This window comes from Pan paniscus, chromosome 15 (assembly GCF_029289425.2).
Source record: "Pan paniscus chromosome 15, NHGRI_mPanPan1-v2.0_pri, whole genome shotgun sequence".
In the NCBI taxonomy this organism is placed as follows: domain Eukaryota; kingdom Metazoa; phylum Chordata; class Mammalia; order Primates; family Hominidae; genus Pan; species Pan paniscus.
In genome coordinates, this window is record NC_073264.2 from 102120673 (window position 1) to 102139480 (window position 18808).

The 18808-nt window shown below is 33.4% G+C and overlaps 1 long non-coding RNA gene, 16 other non-coding genes and 2 pseudogenes across 18 annotated transcripts in view; all 19 read left to right on the forward strand.

The window, feature by feature from the left end:
• Positions 1–18808, forward strand: part of LOC103784048 (uncharacterized) — a 137868-nt gene that overhangs the window by 83012 nt on the left and 36048 nt on the right. For both annotated transcript variants that reach the window (XR_010109783.1, XR_010109782.1), the window contains exons 24-35: positions 214–300; positions 2515–3653; positions 4513–4589; positions 5398–5484; positions 7342–7426; positions 9205–9282; positions 10494–10579; positions 11145–11231; positions 15651–15737; positions 16644–16730; positions 17602–17683; positions 18559–18640. This is a non-coding gene — a long non-coding RNA (uncharacterized LOC103784048). The remainder of the gene's footprint in view (positions 1–213; positions 301–2514; positions 3654–4512; positions 4590–5397; positions 5485–7341; positions 7427–9204; positions 9283–10493; positions 10580–11144; positions 11232–15650; positions 15738–16643; positions 16731–17601; positions 17684–18558; positions 18641–18808) is intronic.
• On the forward strand, positions 645–717 carry LOC112437074 (small nucleolar RNA SNORD113/SNORD114 family). Its single transcript, XR_003025739.1, has one exon. It is a non-coding gene; the product is annotated as a small nucleolar RNA SNORD113/SNORD114 family (small nucleolar RNA).
• On the forward strand, positions 1896–1967 carry LOC112437045 (small nucleolar RNA SNORD113/SNORD114 family). The gene has a single exon (XR_003025715.1). It is a non-coding gene; the product is annotated as a small nucleolar RNA SNORD113/SNORD114 family (small nucleolar RNA).
• Positions 2922–2993, forward strand: LOC112437063 (small nucleolar RNA SNORD113/SNORD114 family). The gene has a single exon (XR_003025732.1). It is a non-coding gene; the product is annotated as a small nucleolar RNA SNORD113/SNORD114 family (small nucleolar RNA).
• On the forward strand, positions 3977–4051 carry LOC112437056 (small nucleolar RNA SNORD113/SNORD114 family). Its single transcript, XR_003025726.1, has one exon. It is a non-coding gene; the product is annotated as a small nucleolar RNA SNORD113/SNORD114 family (small nucleolar RNA).
• On the forward strand, positions 4813–4887 carry LOC112437050 (small nucleolar RNA SNORD113/SNORD114 family). The gene has a single exon (XR_003025720.1). It is a non-coding gene; the product is annotated as a small nucleolar RNA SNORD113/SNORD114 family (small nucleolar RNA).
• LOC112437057 (small nucleolar RNA SNORD113/SNORD114 family) lies at positions 5816–5889 on the forward strand. The gene has a single exon (XR_003025727.1). It is a non-coding gene; the product is annotated as a small nucleolar RNA SNORD113/SNORD114 family (small nucleolar RNA).
• LOC112437060 (small nucleolar RNA SNORD113/SNORD114 family) lies at positions 7182–7256 on the forward strand. Its single transcript, XR_003025730.1, has one exon. It is a non-coding gene; the product is annotated as a small nucleolar RNA SNORD113/SNORD114 family (small nucleolar RNA).
• LOC112437046 (small nucleolar RNA SNORD113/SNORD114 family) lies at positions 7749–7820 on the forward strand. The gene has a single exon (XR_003025716.1). It is a non-coding gene; the product is annotated as a small nucleolar RNA SNORD113/SNORD114 family (small nucleolar RNA).
• On the forward strand, positions 8674–8743 carry LOC112437070 (small nucleolar RNA SNORD113/SNORD114 family; annotated as a pseudogene).
• LOC112437052 (small nucleolar RNA SNORD113/SNORD114 family) lies at positions 9885–9959 on the forward strand. The gene has a single exon (XR_003025722.1). It is a non-coding gene; the product is annotated as a small nucleolar RNA SNORD113/SNORD114 family (small nucleolar RNA).
• On the forward strand, positions 10908–10979 carry LOC112437051 (small nucleolar RNA SNORD113/SNORD114 family). The gene has a single exon (XR_003025721.1). It is a non-coding gene; the product is annotated as a small nucleolar RNA SNORD113/SNORD114 family (small nucleolar RNA).
• On the forward strand, positions 11561–11635 carry LOC112437064 (small nucleolar RNA SNORD113/SNORD114 family). The gene has a single exon (XR_003025733.1). It is a non-coding gene; the product is annotated as a small nucleolar RNA SNORD113/SNORD114 family (small nucleolar RNA).
• Positions 12463–12539, forward strand: LOC112437087 (small nucleolar RNA SNORD113/SNORD114 family). The gene has a single exon (XR_003025751.1). It is a non-coding gene; the product is annotated as a small nucleolar RNA SNORD113/SNORD114 family (small nucleolar RNA).
• LOC112437071 (small nucleolar RNA SNORD113/SNORD114 family) lies at positions 14076–14164 on the forward strand (annotated as a pseudogene).
• Positions 15066–15140, forward strand: LOC112437088 (small nucleolar RNA SNORD113/SNORD114 family). The gene has a single exon (XR_003025752.1). It is a non-coding gene; the product is annotated as a small nucleolar RNA SNORD113/SNORD114 family (small nucleolar RNA).
• LOC112437061 (small nucleolar RNA SNORD113/SNORD114 family) lies at positions 16075–16146 on the forward strand. The gene has a single exon (XR_003025731.1). It is a non-coding gene; the product is annotated as a small nucleolar RNA SNORD113/SNORD114 family (small nucleolar RNA).
• LOC112437048 (small nucleolar RNA SNORD113/SNORD114 family) lies at positions 17072–17143 on the forward strand. The gene has a single exon (XR_003025718.1). It is a non-coding gene; the product is annotated as a small nucleolar RNA SNORD113/SNORD114 family (small nucleolar RNA).
• Positions 18024–18095, forward strand: LOC112437047 (small nucleolar RNA SNORD113/SNORD114 family). The gene has a single exon (XR_003025717.1). It is a non-coding gene; the product is annotated as a small nucleolar RNA SNORD113/SNORD114 family (small nucleolar RNA).

Here is an 18808-nt window from a genome sequence, read left to right on the forward strand (position 1 = left end):
ATATATATAAAACATTGAGGCTTTCTGTATCAATCAAGTTTTATTTTCTGGGTTGGTTGCAAGTTTGACATTGTTCCTGTTGTTGAGACAGAGAGAAAGAATACACATATATAATGAAAAATTAATAAATAAGTCAATGAAATTTGGAAAGGAGGGATAAATACAGATAAGGTCTTCATTTTTTTCATCACATGTTCTGCTTTGTAATCCTAGAATGGATGCTCTTAAACTGATTTAAGCACGCTTCCATGGTCAGAAGCCTTATGGTTGCCACGGGATATTAGGAGCATGGAGACCTATGTGAGTAATCATCAAAGTTTGCTTCTTGGTGTGGGTTGTTTGCTTAAAGGTATTATTATTCACTCACTATATTATTGAAAAGAGTGAATTATAATCAAAGAAGACCAATTGTTGTGCAGTGACAAAATTGATATAAAGCACTATATAAATTAATGGGTATATGAAAAACTGAAGATAATTAATAAAGGAGAGATGATGACATAAGATGACTTTATATACAGACTAGAAATATCAAGTTTCTCCTTGGGTTTTGTGAATATAGGGCTTTAAAATTATTAGTGAACGAATTAACTAATCAATGGATAATGTGGAAGTGACAGGAGAAAAAGAGAACCAATCCTGGATTGATGATATGATGGCCACTGGTGGCTTATGAGTCTTATACAGTGAATACGTGTTTGAAACTCTGAGGTCTGTTAGAGAAGATACATGGCCCATTCTCTCTGTTTCAAATGATGCTACAGAAATAATTCAGAAATGTTTTTATTTGTGATAATTTCATTCTATTTTTATAATTGGATCAATGTGAGAATCAATAAATAAGTATATAAATAAAGATAAAGTGGATGAAGCATTGTTCAGGTATGGCAGGATATATTATTAATATGTATTGAAAACAGTGGCGTCCAAAGAGAAATAAATGGTACATGCCTGTCACCTCTTTGGACAATGATGACATAGTTAGTATAATTATAGACAATGTTCAATTTTTTGGTTAGCGGCAAGTTCAAAATTGTTCATTTTCTTAAGAGAAAATGAAATAAGTATACTCCAGAAAATTACTGCCTAAATGACCAACTAAATGAAAGGTGAAAGGCAAAGATAAATGGTGATAATGTCTCAAATTTGTTATCATCATCTCTGCTCTGTACTCCTCAGAATGGACGTAGTTGTACTGTTTTAAGAATTCTTCCATGGTCCTCTGTTTGCACCGTGCTTAGGAAGGAGCATGCAGACCCATGTGATTAATGATCAAAGTTCTTGTCTTGGTGGTTTGTTGAAGAGTATGTCATGTGTTATAAAACAGTTTGTAATAGGCTGGGTGCAGTGGCTCATGCCTGTAATCCAAGCACTTTGGGAGGCTGAGGGGGGTGAATCACCTGTGGTCAGGAGTTTGAGATCAGCCTGGCCAACGTGGTGAAACCCCGCCTCTACTAAAAATACAAAAATCAGCTGGGTATGGTGGTGGGTGCCTGTAATTCCAGCTACTCAGGAGGCTGAGGGAGGAGAATCACTTGAACCCGGGAGGCGGAGGTTGCAGTGAGCCGAGATTGCATCATTGCACTCCAGCCTGGGTGACAGAGTGAGACTCCATCTCAAAAAAAAAAAAAAAAAGTTTATAATACAGAGACGGCCAATGTTATTATCCCAATGATAGATATGAGAGTTATATAAAGTATTATACTGATAATGCATAGATGAAAAACTGAAGACAATTAATAAAACAGATATATCAAAGTTAGAATGATTCTAGATGCAGATATGGAACATCCAGATTATTCTTGGGGTTTTTTTTGAACCATAGGGACTTATTAGTGAGTTAACAAGTCAGTCAGTGAACAAGATAGAAATGAGTGGAAAGAGGTGATCAATCTTGGATCGATGATGACTGCTGGTGGCGTATGAGTCTTACATGATGAATACGTGTCTGGAACTCTGAGGTCCATCACAGAAGAAATAGAGCTCCTTCCATATGTTTGAAATGATCCTATGTGTATAGATGTCAGAGATACAGAATTTATTTGTTTATGACCTTTGTTTTTACTTATTTTCATTGCATTTTTATAGTTGCTCAATGTGAGAACCTATATATATAATTTATATGTATTATATAAAAAGATGAATAATGTTAATCATTGCCCAATTATTAAAATCTGTAGTGAGGCAAGAAACATTTCATGTGTATTGAAAACATGAAGTCCCAAGAGAAATAAATGGGACATGCCTGTCACCTCTTTGGCCAATGATGATATAGCCAGTATAATTATAGAGAGTGTTCAGATTCTGGGCCAGTAGCAAGATTGAAATTGTTCATTTTCTTAACAGAAAATGAAATTACTATGATTAATGAAATGAAATTTCCTTAACAGAAAATGAAATTAATATGAAGTCCAAATAACGATTGCATAAATGACTAATTATAGGTGAAAAGCAAGAAACAATGGTGACAATGTCTCAAATTTGTTTTCATCTTCTCTTCTCTGTACTCATCAGAATGGATGTCCTTGTTCTGATTTGAGGATGCCTCCAAGGTCACATACTCTGTTTGCACCACGCTTAGGAAGGAGCGTGAAGACCAAGGGGAGTAATAGTCAAAGTCCTTACCTTCGTTTGGGTGGTTTGTTTAAGAGTAATCAACGTATTATTTAAAAGTGTGAAATACAGTCAAAGATGGCCAATGTTATTCCAGTGATATGGGAGTGACATGAAGTATTATATTGATGATGCATATATAAAAAACAGGATAGTTAATGAAACACCCAATGTTTGAGTGATTCTGTATACTGATATGGAATATCAAGAGTGTTACTGGGTTTTGTGAATCACGGGCCTTGAAAGTATTATTAATGAATAAATGACATAATCAATAGACAAGGTAGAAATGAATAGCAAAAAAAAAGAAGATCAATGATGACTACTGGTAGTGTATGGGTTACACATGATGAATACATGTCTGAAACTCTGAGGTCCATCACAAAAGAAATCTGGCCCATTCCTTCTGATTCAGGTGATCCTATGAATATACAATGTGTTTGCTTTTGGTCTTTGGGTTTGTTCACTTCATTGTATTATAATTGGATCAATGAAATAATTTATACGTATACATGTACGTATATGAAGGGGATGAAGTATTGTCCAATTATAAAATAAGTGGTGAGGCAAGATGTATTATTATTATTATATTAAAGCATTATATTAAAGCTTTAATATATTAAATAAAAATCTAATATTAATATATAATTAATGCAATATTTAATATATATTAAATATAATAATATATTAAAATATTATATTAAAGCATTGAAGTCCTAAGGGAAATAAATGTTACCCCACTGTAACGTCTTTGACTAAGGATGATACAGGTGGTATTTATAGATAATGGTCAACCTCTGGGTCAAGGAAAGTTGCACAAAGTGTTCATTTTCTTAAGAGAAAATGAAATAATTATCCTTCAGATAATGATTTCTCAAATGTTTTCCTAAAGGGAAGATGATAAACACAGATCATGGAGGACTGTTTCATCTGTTTGTGATCTGCCGTCCTCTGTGAGCCTCAGGATGGATGTTTGCCAGCCGATTCCATGGTTACAAGCTCTATAGCTGCATCTATGTGTTAGGAACATGAAGACCAATGTGAGTAATCGTTAATGCTCCTTCTTGTTTTGACCATTTTAAAATGTTATTTGCTATATTATTAAAAAGTATTAAACAATAGAAGAAGGGGAAATATGCAATATTTAAAAACTGGATTAAAAACTTTATGTTAATTAATGCGTATGTGAAACATTGAGCTCAGTTAATGAAAGAAATATGGTCTTCGTGGAAATGATTATATGGATGAATGTTAGGGATATTCAAGAATCTTATTCTTTTTTTTGAAGACTTAGGTATATTTCCTTGTTAGTGAATTAGTCAACAAACAAATTTAGATGGTAATAGAGAAAGAGGGCTGATCCTGGACCAGTGATGGCGACTGGTGGTGTGTGAGTCATGCACAGTGAATATCATGTGTCTGGAACTCTGAGGTCCAATACAATGGGATCTGGTCTGTTCCCCCTTATAAATAGATGTCAGGATACAGGATATAGAAGGATCTTCTTCATGATCTTTGTGCTCATGAATTTAAAAAATATTATTGTAAAAGAATCAAGGGCAGGATGAATAAATCAATGTATAAATGAAGAAGATAAGGAGGTGAAGCATTGTTTATTACTAAAATACGTGTTAAGAAAAATGGATTTTAATTTAAATTGGAATGGATAATATAGGCATGGATGAAAGATATTATGTCTTGGACCAAAAATAACATAGATTGTGATAGGTTATAGTTATTACTGTCAATTAGTTGCAACCTTGAAGTCTATTTTATTAATAAATATTACCATTAATTAATAAAAGCCAAAGTGACAATGTAAATGAATGGTGAAATGTATGGATTGATGGAAAGAATGTCTCCCTATTTTTATCATCTTCTCCGCTTTGCACTCTTCAGAATGGATGCACTGAGCTGATTATGAATTTAGCCCTGATCAAGACTTGTGTTGCTGTCATGATATGAAAGATTCCAGTGTGAGTAACAGCCAAGTTCTTGTGTTGTTTGGGTGGTTTGTTTAAGGATATTTACCATGTTACTGAAAATAAAAAAAGTCAAATAATGTGTATGTATATATAACGAATATCGGTGATAGAATTGAATTATGTGAACCATAAAATTTTTATAATTATTACACATGAATTACTGAATTAATCAACAAATAATGTCGAATTGCATGAATAGAAAGTGGGCCCTTCCTGGACCAATGATGACAAATACCGGCGTATGAGTCTTGGATGATGAATAATACGTGTCTGGAACTCTGAGGTCCATCACAAAAGAAAGCCAGTTCTTTCTGCTCATGTATTTTCTTTCTGTTATTATAATTGGATCAATAAAAGAATGAATCAACAAATATATAACTAAATAAAGTAGACTCATGTGAAGCATTGTCCAATTATAAAAATAGATGATGTGGCGAGAAGCAATATTATTAATTATTAATTAATTAATTATTAAATTTAATTATTTAATTTATTAATATTTAATTATTAATTAATACAATATTAATATGTACTGGAAACTGAAGTCCAAAGAGAAATAAATGGTACATGATTATTAAATCTTTGGCTAAGTATGATGTAGACAGTAATAGGTAAATATCTGTGTTGAGTTTCTGGGTCAATGGCAAGATTGACATTGTTAGCCTACATAGGAGAAAAATAAGCATTATTACAAATTACTAATTATGTATGACTGACTAACTGGAAAGAGGAATTGAAGGACCAGTGCAAAGAATGTTACAACCTTTTAAAATCATTTGCTCTGCTCTGTGATCCTCAGAATGAACGCACTTGAGTTGATTCAAGCACTCTTCCATGGTCATGAGCTCTGTGGTTGCATCTGTGTGTTAGGAGCATGCAGACCAATGTGAGTAGTAATCAGTGTTCTTATACCAAATCCAGCAGTTTTTAGAATGGTATTTGCTGCATTATTTTAGAGTTTTAAATATAATCAAATAAGAGAAGTCTGCCCATGTTCAATATCACATTGATATGAAGCATTTATACTGAGTAATGCATCTATGCAAAAGCTCAGTTGATGAAAGAAATTTGGTCTCTGTGGAAAGGATTATATAGATGGATGTTAGGGATATTCAGAATATAATTCTTATTTTTCTTTTCAGATTTTTGTGTATTTCTTTGTTAATACATTAATAAATAAACAAATTTAGATGGGAATAGAGAAAGAGGGCTGATCCTGGACCAGTGATGACCACTGGTGGCATATGAGTCATGCACATGAATACCATGTTTCTAGAACTCTGAGGTCCAACACAAATGGGATCTAGTCCATTCCTCCTTTGTGAAGGGATCCAATGGACAGATATCAGGATATGCAAGGATCTTTTTCGGGATTTTAGCGTTAGTATTTAAAAAATATTATTTTAAAATAATCAAGGGCAGGATAAATAAATGAATGTATAAATGAACAGAAATGAAGAGAGTGAAGCATTGTTTATTGCTAAAATATGTAATAAAGAAAATGGATTATTAGTACAAGTTAGAATGGATAATATATGGATCGAGTTTATTATGTCTTGGATTAAAGATGATGTCAACTGTGATGGATAATAGTTATTACTCTCAGTTACATGTTTGAAGTTCATTTTATTGAGAGAAAAATAAGCAAATATTCCTATAAATTGTTATTATTATTATTGTTACTTTGAGATAGAGTTTTGCTCTTGTCGCCCAGGTTGGAGTGCAGTGGCACAATCTTGGCTCACTGCACCCTCCGCTTCCTGGGTTCAAGTGATTCCCCTGTCACAGCCTCCCAAGTAGCTGGGATTACAGGCACCCGCCACCACGCCTGGCTAATTTTTGTGTTTTTAGTAGAGATGGGGTTTCACCGTGTTGGCCAGCTGGTCTCGAACTCCTGACGTCAGGTGATCCACCCACCTCAGCCTCCCAAAGTGCTGGGATTACAGGTGTGAGCCACTGCGCCTGGTCCCATAAATTATTAAAAACCAAAAAGATGATACAAACGAATAGTGGAATATATCAGTCAGTGGAGAGAAATTCTCCATTTTTTATCATCTTCTCTGCTTTGTGTGAAGATGAATCAGAATGGATGCATCAAGTGGGCTTCTGCTTGATGGAAACCTGTATTGCTGTTGCGTTTGGAAAGAAACTAATGTGAGTAATAGCCAAAATTTTTGTCTTCCTTTGGGTACTTGTCGAAAGGTATTCACAGTATTATTAAAAATTTTAAATTATTATAAAATTAACCTGGCCCAATGGTTAACATAATATAGAACAGTATGTTTATTAATCAGTAATGTGCCACACAGAGGTGAATGAACGAAAGCGACATTGTCTAATGTGGAAAAGGATTCTGTAGACAGATGCTTGGTATGTCTGGCATCATGTTCATAGGTTTTTGTGAATCATGTTCTTATTTTACTCTTATAAATTGATTAATGATTTATTCAAAACAAAGGTAGAAATGAGTGAAAATTGAGACCAATGATGGCGTGAGCCATATACAATGAGTAAAACATGTCTGGACTTTTTTTATTAATCAATAAACAATGTAGTAAAGAATGAAGAGAAAGCGGGCCTTCCTGGACCAATGATGACAACTGCCGGCGTATGAGTGTTGGGTGATGAATAATACGTGTCTAGAACTCTGAGGTCCAACATACAAAACACCTCAATAAGCAAGGATCAGTGGAGGAATATCTGGTTTAAAAAAAAATCATCTTCTCTTTTTTGTACTCCTCAGAGTGATAATCTCGAGGTGATTTATGCATTCTTCCATGGCCACCAGCCTTATGGTTGCATCTGTGCGTCACAGCTTAGAGATCAATGTGAGTAATAGTCAAAGTTCTTGTGTGGTTTAGGTGGTTTAAGGTATTCACTGCATCACTAAAAAGTGTGAAATATAATCACATAAGACCCGCTGTTACAAATGACAAATATGAAGCATCATATTGATTAATACATGTGTGAAATGCTGAGGATAATTAAAGCAGGAGATACATGGAGATGGGATGATAATATGTACAGATTAAGAATATCAAGGCTGTTCTTGGGGTTTTGTGAATCATAGGGTTTTAATTTATTGTTAGTGAACTAATGATTAAATCAACAGACAATATAGAAATGAATGGAGAAAAGGATGCCCAATCCTGGATCGATGATGACCACTGGTGGCGTATGAGTCATACATGATGAATATGTGTCTGGAACTCTGAGGTCCTTCACAAAAGAAATCGAGTCTTTCTGTTCATGCATTCTTATGTTATTATTATGATTGGGTCAATGAAAGAATCAGTAAACAAATATATAAGTGAATCAGGGTAAAATAGGGGAAACATTGTCTAATTATAAAAACTTGTTGTGAGGCAAGGAATTTTGTTAATATATATAGAAAACACTAAAATGCAAAGAGAAATAAATGGTGCATAATGGTTTATTTTGGCAAAGGATGATATGGACAGTATTAATTAGATAATGTTTTTGTTCTGGGTCAGTAGCAAGTTCAAAATTGTTCATTTTAAGAGAAAAGGAAATAAATATACTCCAAGTAGTGATTGCCTGAATTAATGATTAAATGGAAGATGATAAGCAAGGATCAATGGAGGATTTTCTCATTTTTTAAGTCATCTGTTTTGTTCTGTACTCCTCAGAACAGATGCTTTAGAGGTGATTCAATCTCTCATCCCTGCTCACCAGCACGTTGGCTGCATCTCGTGTTAGAATATGAAGGCCAATGTGAGCAATAGTCAATGCTCTTGTCTTTGTTGGTGTAGCTTTTTAAAAAAGATATTTCCTATATTATTAAAATGTGTTAAATATAACCAAAGAGACCCAAACATGCCAATTTTACTATCAGATTGATAGATGTATTATAGTGATTGGTCAATATATGGACCAAAGAAGGTCATTACCACGGAAGACAGTAATGAAGAGATTTAGTCTGTGGAAATGAATCTGTAGATGAATGTTAGAAATCTTTATGAATATTATTCTTGTATTTTCTGACTGATGTGTATTTCTTATTAATAAATTAATCAGTGGATAAATTTGTATTAGTGTGAAATCAAAGAGATCCTGGACCAATTGTGACTACTGGTGTGAGTCACGCATAATGAACACCACGTGTCTGGAACTCTGAGGTCCAACACAAATGGGATGTAATCTATTCCCCATTTTGAAGGGATCTTATGCACAGATGTCAGAATATATGAGGACCTTGTTGTTGATATTTGTGTTCATGAATTTTAGAAATATTATTGTAAACGAATCAAGGGCAGAATAAATAAATTTATAAATTAATAGAGATGAAGGGGGTGAAGCATTGTTTATTACTAAACTTCATAGTAAGGAAAATGAATATTAATAGAAATAGAATGGGTAATAAATTGATCAAGGATATTATGTCTTGGACTAAGGATGACATAGACTGTAATAGGTAACAGTTCTTGCTCTCATTCAGTTGCAAGTTTTGAAGTTTATTACTTGCAAAATATATAAATATTAGCATAAATTAATAAAAGCCTAAAAGGCAGTGTTAACAAATGGTAGACAACGTGGATCAATGGAGAGAACATCTCAGTGTTTTTCTGTGCTTTCTACTCTTCAGAATGGATGCAACAAGCTGTTTGAACCATTCTGTTGGGATCAAGATTCTTGTGTTGCCTCTGTTTGGAAAGAGACCAAGGTGAGTTATAGTCAAAGTTCTTATCTTGGTTTCAGTAATTTGTTTGAAGATGTTCTTGGTATTACTATAAAATGTGTTAAATTATTCAGTTAGAGAGGAGAAATAAGTTCAAGAGAAATATTATACAACATGGTGACTATAGTTAATTTTATACATCATATTCTTGAAAAATGCTAGAGAGTAGATGTTAAGTGTTCTCATCACAAAATTATAACTCTGAGATGTAATACATATATCAGTTAGATAGATTTAGTTATTCCACAATGTATATATACTTCAGAACGTCATGTTGTGCATGATAAATACAAGCAATTTTATCTGTCAATCAAGAAATTTTAAAGTATTAAATTAATACACAGTTAACCACTGCTCAATAATGAGTATGACTGAAACAGTATGTTGTTTAATTTCTCATGTGCAACATTGAGGTCAATAAATGAAAGAGATCTAGTCTATGTTGAAGGTGACTCTGTAGATGTTATAGATATTCAAAGACCTTGTTAGTTTTGTCTGAACCATGTATTTGTTTTTATTAATGTCAATAATATGATCATTTAATTGATAAAAATGTAGGAACCCATGAAGGAGAGGAGACCCAATCATGGACCAATGATGACAAATGGTGGCATTGGAGTTATGGACGATGAATGATATGTGTCTGAAACTCTGAGGTCCAACACAGCACATAATTAGTGTATTCTCTCTGTTGAAATTGACTTACAGAGAAATGTCAGGAATATATAGATAATATCTATGTATTGATTCCATAGATTGATATTTATTATTACCATTGGATCAATGATGGATCCATTAAACTAATATAAATTAATGTATAAAGAACAAGAGGGTCAAGCATTGTCCAATATGAACATATGTGTGGAGTCAAGAAATATTACTAATCAAAATTTAAAGCACTGACTTTCATTTACAAATAAATGGATAAAAGATATTACAACTTTTAGTAAGAATAATATAGAAATTGATAAGTAAGAGTTGATTTTATTGTTCTGGGTTAGTCTCATGATAGAAGTGTTCCTTTGCATAAGATAAATACACACACACACACACACACACACACACACACACACACACAGTGAACAAATAATAAATACCTAAATGACCTAGTAAATGAAATACAGAAAGCAGGAATCAAGAATCAATGGAGATAAGGTCTTAATTTTGTTATCATTTGCTCTGCTTCATACCCTTAGAATGGATACGCTCAGGTGATTTAAGCAGTCTTCCATGGCCACGAGCTCTGTGGTTGCCTCTGTATATTAAGAGCACAGAGATTAAAGTGAGTAATGGCTGACATTCTTTTCTTGGTTTCAGTATTTCTTTTATCTTAAGATTATTCACTATATTATTAAAAAGCATGAAATACAATGAATGCAATTATAACCCAGTAATAAATACGAGATGTATGAAATATTATATCAATTAATGCATATATAAAAAATAGGATAGTTAATGAAACTTATGTTGATATGAGAATAATTCTATATAGAAATTAGGGATATAAGGACTCTTCTTGAGTTTTTGTGAATAATAATACTATAATTTTATGATTCAATGAATTAATCAATAAACAAATGTAGGTGACAATAGAGCAAAAGGGCCAATCCTAGATCAGTGATGATTACTGGTGGCGTATGAGTCATATACGATGAATACGTGTCTGGAATTCTGAGGTCCAATGTGAAAGAGATGTAGCTCGTTTACTCTGGTTTAAGTGACCCTGTAGCCAGTTGTCAGGAATATACAAGGATCTTGGTTTTGGTCTTTTCATTCTATGCAGAGGATGTCTTTTTTTTTTTTTTTTTTTTTTTTTTTTGCTGTTTTCTCTGATTTATATTTCTCAGAATGGACCCACTCAAGCTGACTTCAGAATTCCTCCTTGGTCACAAGCTTTTTGATTGCATGTCTGCATTAGGAGCCTAGAGAACAATGTGAGTAATAGCTAAAGTTCTTATCTTGTTTTGCATAGTTTGTTTATGGGCAGTCACTGTATTATTAAAAAGTGTGAAATATAATCAAAGAAGGTGAGCTGTAGCTTAGTAATAAGCATGGGATTAATATGAGGTATTATATTTTTTAGTGTATACATGAAATACTACAATTATTATTAACATAAGAGATATTGAAGTGAGAATGATTTTAAGTACATGTTAGGGATATAAATCTCTTGCATTTTTGTGAATCACAGAGTTTTAAAATTATAATTATTAAATTAATCAATAAATAACTTAGAAATGAATTGAGGAAAAGTGGGCCCTCCTGGATCAATGATAAAACTTGCTGGCATATGAATCTTGGATAATGGATGATACGTGTGTGGAACTCTGAGGTCCAACACAAAAGAAGTGATTTTTTTTTCACGCACTTTCATTCTATTATTGTAATTGGATCAATAAAAGAATCAATGTACAAAAATATAAGTAAATCGAGATAAAATAGATGAGGCATTGTCCAAATACAGAAATATGTGGCAAGGCAAGAAGTACTATTACTATATGTTGAAAACATGAAATTCAATGAGAAATTAATGGTATGTGACTCTTACCTCTTCGGCTAATGATGCACAGTTTAAATTATAGACAATGTTCATGCTCTGAGTCTGTGGCAAATTTGAAGTTGTTCATTTTTAGAGAAAATGTAATATCCTCCAATGAATGTTTGCCTTAATTACTGACTAAACGGTAGACACAAAGCAGGGAACCATTGCCATAAGGTCTCAAATTTTTTATCAACAGTCCTACTTTGTACACCTCAGAATGGGCTCACCTGAGTTGTCTCAAGCACTCCTTCATGCCCTCAGGCTGTACAGTTGCATCTGTGTGTTAGGAGCTTGGAGGCCACTGTAAGTAATAGTCAATGTTCTTGGCTTGAGTGCTTTTTTTAAGGATAGTTACTACAGTATTAAAAATTAAGGCCAACTGCAGCCCAGTAACAAACATGAAATCCATATGAAGTAGTATCATTGAATTAATTCATTTAAGAAAACTGAGGATATTTAGTAAAGGAGTTACATTGACCTGAGAATGATTCTATACACATATTAGGGACATCGAGGCTTTTTTCAGGTTTTGTGCATTATAGCACTTTAAACATATTATTAGTAAATTGCTGAATTAATCAATAAACAATGCAGAAACAAATGAAGAAAAGATGGGCCATTTCTGGACCAATGATGATGACTGGTGGTGTATGAGTTAAAGGTGATGAATAGTAAGTGTCTTTGTTAGTGGCAAGTTCAGAGTCGTTTGTTTTAAGAGAATATGAAATAAATATATTCCAAATAATGATGATTTAAGTGACTACATGAAAGGTGAAAGGCAAGGATCATTGGAGGAATGTCTGAATTTTTAAATCATCTGTTCTGTTTATACTCCTCAGAATGGCCCCATTCCAGCTAATATAAGCACTCTTCCATGGCATGTGCGCTATGGTTGGTTCTCTGTGTTAGGAGCACACAAACCATTGCGAGTATGCATTCATTTCCTCTCTTTACAAGGTGCAGTAAGTTGGTGTCAGTGATATACAAGAATCTTTGTGTTCATGCATTTTTTTTTTTTTTTGAGATGGAGTCTCTCTCTGTTGCTCAGGCTGGAGTGCGGTGGTGTGATCTTGGCTCACTGCAACCTCTGCCTCCCAGGCATCATCATTGGTCCAGAAATGGCCTATCTTTTCTTCATTCGTTTCTACATTGTTTATTGATTAATTCAGCAATTTACTAATAATATGTTTAAAGTGCTTTAATGCACAAAACCTGAAAAAAGCCTTGATGTCCCTAATATGTGTATAGAATCATTCTCAGGTCAATGTACCTCCTTTACTAAATATCCTCAGTTTTCTTAAATGAATTAATTCAATGAATTAATCAATATACTACTTCATATCAATTTCATGTTTGTCACTGGGCTGCAGTTGGCCTTCTTTAATATATTGTATAATTTTTAATACTGTAGTAAAATTAGCCAGTACAGATGGGGTTTCACCATGTTGCCCAGGCTGGTCTTGAACTCCTGACCTTGTGATCCACCCACCTTGACCTCCCAAAGTGCTGGGATTACAGGCATAAGCCACCACGCCTGGCTGTGTTCATGGATTCTTGAAAATTGTAAGGAATCACTGATAGAGTAGACAAACAAACACATAATGAATAAACATCAAGGTGGTAAAGCATGCTCATTGTTAAAATATACAGGAGGGAAAAATAGTATTAATATAAATTGGAACAAGTGTATTTTGTCTTAGACTAATGGTGATAACAGAAAGTGAGAAGTAACGGTTTTTGATCTGGTTCACTTGTGTATTTCATGTTTGATTTACTAAGAGAAAAAGAAATAAATATTGATGTAAATTTATAAATGTCTGAATGACTATATAAAAGGATGGAGGAATCTGTGGCTCAATGAAGAGAATGTGTAATCATCTTCTGTGCTCTGATTTGCATATTCTTCCATGCTCACAAACTCTGTGTTTATATCTATGTGTTAGGAGCATAGAGACCAACATCAGCAATGGTAAAAATTATCTTCGTTTGAGTGATTCAAAGACAGTCAATCATGCTGATGTTTTATTTCAGATTGATATGCAGTAGTATTATGTTGATTAATGCTATGTGAAAAACTGAATTCATTTAAAGAAAGGGATTTAGGCTCTTTGTGATAGTATAGATGAATGTGAGTGATATTGAAGAGCTTATTTTTTATGGTTTATGTGTATGTCTTTATTAATGAATTACTCAATAAACAAGTGTAGGTAAGAATGAAGAGAAAGAAGGCCAATCCTGGACCGTTGATGACAAGTGGTGGCTTATGTGGTTGTACATGCTGGTTGTATATGAAGAATATTACATATCTGAAACTTTGAGGTCCAAACACAAATAGAATCTAGTTCATTCCCGTGTTTAAAGTGATGTAATAGACAGATACCGGAAATATACAAGGAGTTTGTGATTAGTCTTGTGAGCATGAGGTTTAAAAAGGTTGTAAAAGTGGCAATAGCAGAATAAGCAAATACATGTACAAATAAAATAAAACAAATAAAAATGAAGAGGACAAAGCATTGATCATTGCTGAAATATGCAGTAAGGAAAATATTGCTAATGTACATTGGAATGGATAATAAATGGACCACGTGTATAATATTTCTGACTAAAGATGATAGAGACAATGGTAATAATTACTGATAAGTAATAGCCAGTTATTGCCCCAAGTCAATTACAAGTTTGAAGTTTATAAGAAGAAAAATAAATAAATATTACCATAAATTAATAAATACCTAAATGACTAGGTGAATAAAAGAAAGAAATTATAGATCAACAGACAAAATATCTCAATCTTTTTATCATTATCTCCACCTAGCACCCTTCAGCGCAGATGCAATTAGCTGATTTGGGCACTCTGCAACAACGATCAAGTTTCTCATGTTAACTCCGTTCAAAAAGAGACCAATGTGAATATAGTCTATGTTCTTGTCTTGGTTTCAGTTATTTGCTTGAGAGTATTCATGGTATTATTAAAAAGTATTAATCAAATAGTTATTTATGGCCCAATAACAAGTATGATGTGAAATATGATGTTGATTAATCCCTAATGTTGACATCATTAAGTGAAAAAGATGGAATGTGTATGGGAAATGGTTGTATTGATAGCTGTTAGCACTATTCTAGCATTTTATTTTTGCATTTTTCTGACTCACTGATTTTCAGTGAATTAGTGATTCATTCTCTGCAAATGTAAGATTGAATGAAGAAAAACCTGGCCAATGAGTATGCATAGAACAACGATTACAAATAGTGGTGCAGGAGTCATAAACTATGAGTAATATGTGTGTGGAACTCTGAGCATCAACGCAAAACGTATTTAGTCTATTCCTTCTGTTTGGAATAATCCTACAGACAGATGTTTGGGATATATAAAGACCATGTTCTTATTTTAGATTCATAGATTAGATTTATTAATATTAGGGAATTCATGATAGGACCATTGAACAAATATAAGTAGATAGATAAAATTGAAGAGAGTGCAGCACTGTTCAGCTATAAAAGTATATAATGAGGCAATCAAGATTATTAATCCAAGTAGAGAAAACTGACATCCATTAAGAATATATTGGATCAAAGATGTTTCTTCTTTCTTTGGCTTAAGATCATGTAGACACTAAGAGTAAGAATCAATTTTATTGTTCTGAACCAGTTCTTCTAAGTTTGAGGTTGTCCCTTTTGTTAAGAGAAAAAACATATACTTCATGGAAAATTATGAAGTACCTGAATGATTAAGTAAATGAAATGCAGAAAGCAAGAATTATAGAGGATGAGGTGTCTGTTTTTTAAAATATCGACTCTGCTTTGTTTTCCTCAGAATGGGTGCACTTGAGCCGATTGAAACATTCCTCCTTGCATCTTTCTTCTGTGATTGCATCTATTTGTTAGTGGCATAGAGACCAATGTGAGTAATCATTAAAATTCTTCTCTTGGTTTGAGTGGTTATTTCAAAATACTCAATGCATTACTAAAAAAGTGCATACTATAATCAAAGATGCCGAGTAGTAGTCTAGCAATAAATGCGGGACTCATGTGAAGCATTGTATTGATAATGCATCTATGAAAAACTGAGGATAGTGAATGAAACTGTATCCATATTAGAATGATTCATTGTAGGGATTAGGAATCTCTAGGCTCTTATTGGGATTTCATGAACCATGATTTTAAAATTTATGGTCAGTGGATTAATAAATCATTAATAAGCAATTAGAAGTGAGTGGAGAGAAAGAGCACCTGTCCTGTGGATCGATGATGACTACTGGTGGCGTATGAGTCATCTACAGTGAATACGTCTCTGGAACTCTGAGGTCTGTCACAAAAGAAATCTAGCCCATTTTCTATGTTTGATACAATCCTTTAGATGGGTATCATGAACATAGACTGGGTTTGTTTTTGGTCTTTGTGCTCATACACTTTCATTCTATTTTTATTATTGGGTTAATGTGAGAATCAATAAACAAATAAAAAATAAAGATATATTGGTTGAAGTGTTGCTCAATTATAAAAATAGGTGATGAGACAAGAAATACTATTAATATGTATTGGAAATAGTGAAGTTCAAGGAGGAATAAATGGTACGTGTCTGTCACCTCTTTGGCTAATGATGATATAAAGAGGATAATTATAGACAGTGTTTATATTCTGAGTTAGTGGCAAATTCAGAATTGTTCATCTTTTTAAGACAAAGTGAAATAAATATACTGTACTCTAAATAATGGTAGCCTAAATGACTAAAGAAATGTGAAAAGCAAGGATCAATGGTGATAATGTGTCAAATTTGTTATCATCTTCTTTGTGCTGTACTCCTCAGAATGGACATCCTTGTTCTGTCTTGAGAATTCCTCTAGGGTCACGTGCTCTGTTTGCACCGTGCTTAGGAAGGAGCGTGCAGACCAATGTGAGTAATGGTCAAAGTCCTTATTGTGGTTTGGGTGGTTTGTTTAAGAGTAATCAATGTATTATTAAAAAGTGTGAAATACAGTCAAAGATGGTCAGTGTTACCCCGATGGTAGACATGGCAGTGACATGAAGTGTTATATTGATAATGGATGTATGAAAAACTGAGGATAATTAATGAAACAGATAATATCAATGTTAGAATGATTCTGGATACAGATCAGAAATATCAAGGCTGTTCTTGGAGCTTTTTGAATCATAGGCTTTGAAATTATTATTAGTGAACTAATGAGGCAACCAACAGACAATGTAAAACTGAATAGAAAAAAGGAGGGCCATTCCTGGATCAATGATGACCACCGGTGGCGTATGAGTCATATGTGATGAATACGTGTCTGGAACTCTGAGGTCCGCCACAAAAGATACCTAGTCCATTCCCTCTGTTTTACATGAATCTATAGACTGATGTCAGGAATATAGAATGAAGTTGTTGTGGTTTCATTTTCATTCTAATGCAAGAATCAATAAACATATAAATAAAGATAAAATGCGTGAACAGTGTACAACTATAAAAATATGTGTTGAGGCAAGAAATACTATTAATGTATATTGAAATCGGTGAAGTCCAAAGAGATATTGTACATACCTGTTACTTCTTTGGCTTATAATAATGTAGACAGAATAAATTACAGATAATGTTCAAATTCTTATTCACTTGCAAGATCAAATTGTTCTTTTTCTTAGGAGAAAATGAAATAAATATTAGTCCACCTAATGAATGCCTAAAGGACAGGCTAAAGGCAAGGTGAAAAGCAAGGATCATTAGTGAGAATGTCTCAGTTTTGTTACCGTCTCTGCTTTGTATTCCTCAGAATAGATGGCTTGTGCTGATGGAAGGATTCCTCCCTGGTGACATGCTGTGTCTGCCTCTTGATTGGGAGCACGCAGACCTACGTGAGTAATCAAGTTCTGGTCTTAGTTTGGGTGGTTGAGTTAGGAGGATTTGATGTATTATTAAAAAGTCTGCACTGTAATCAAAAATGGTCAGCTGCAGCCCAGTGATAGAAATGGGAGTGATATGAAGCGTTATATTAACAATACATGTTTGAAAAACTGAGGATAATTAATGAAACATTTATCAGTGTGAGAATGATTCTATATGCAGATAAAGAATATTAATATTAATGCTGTTCTGAGGCGTTTGTGAACCAAAGGTTTTCAAATTACTATTAGCAAATTAATGAATTAATCATTAGACAAGGTAAAAGTGCCCAGAGAAAAATAGGACACATTCTGGATCGATGATGACTACCGGTGGCGTATGAGTCATATGTGATGAATACGTGTCTGGAACTCTGAGGTCCATCACAGATAAAATCTGGCTTATTCTCTGTTTTGAATGGTGTTACAGACAGATTTAAAAAATATAGAATGTTTGTTTTTTCTGTGTGATTATGAAGTTTTCTTCCATTTTTATAATTGGATCAATGTGAGAATCAGGAAACAAATATATAATAAATAGAAAATGATTGAAACACTGCCCAATTATAAAAATTTGTGGTAAGGCAAGAAATGTTATTAACACATATTGAAATCGTGAAATCTAGAAAGACATAAATGGCATATGATATAGATAGTATAAATTATAGACAATGTTCATATTCTGAGTCAGTGGTAATTTTGAAGTTGTTCATTTGATTAAGAGAAAATAAATAAAAGAAATATAATCCAAATAATGATTGCCAAAATGACTAATAACAGGTGAAAATCAAGGATCAATGTTGAGAATGTCTCAATTTTGTTATCTTCTCTGCTTTCTGTCCTTTCAGAATGATGCACTTTTTATGATTTGAGAATTCCTTCGTGGTCACGTGCTCTGTTTTTATCATGGTTGGGAGCCTGCAGAGCAATGTGAGTAGTAATCAACATTCTTATCTTGGCCCGAATGGTTTGTTTAAGAGGACTCAGGGTATTATCAAAAAGCCTATAATATAATCAGAATGGTCAACTGTATCTAAGTGATAGAAATTGGAGTGATATGAAGCATTATATTGATAATGCATATATGAAAAATTGAGG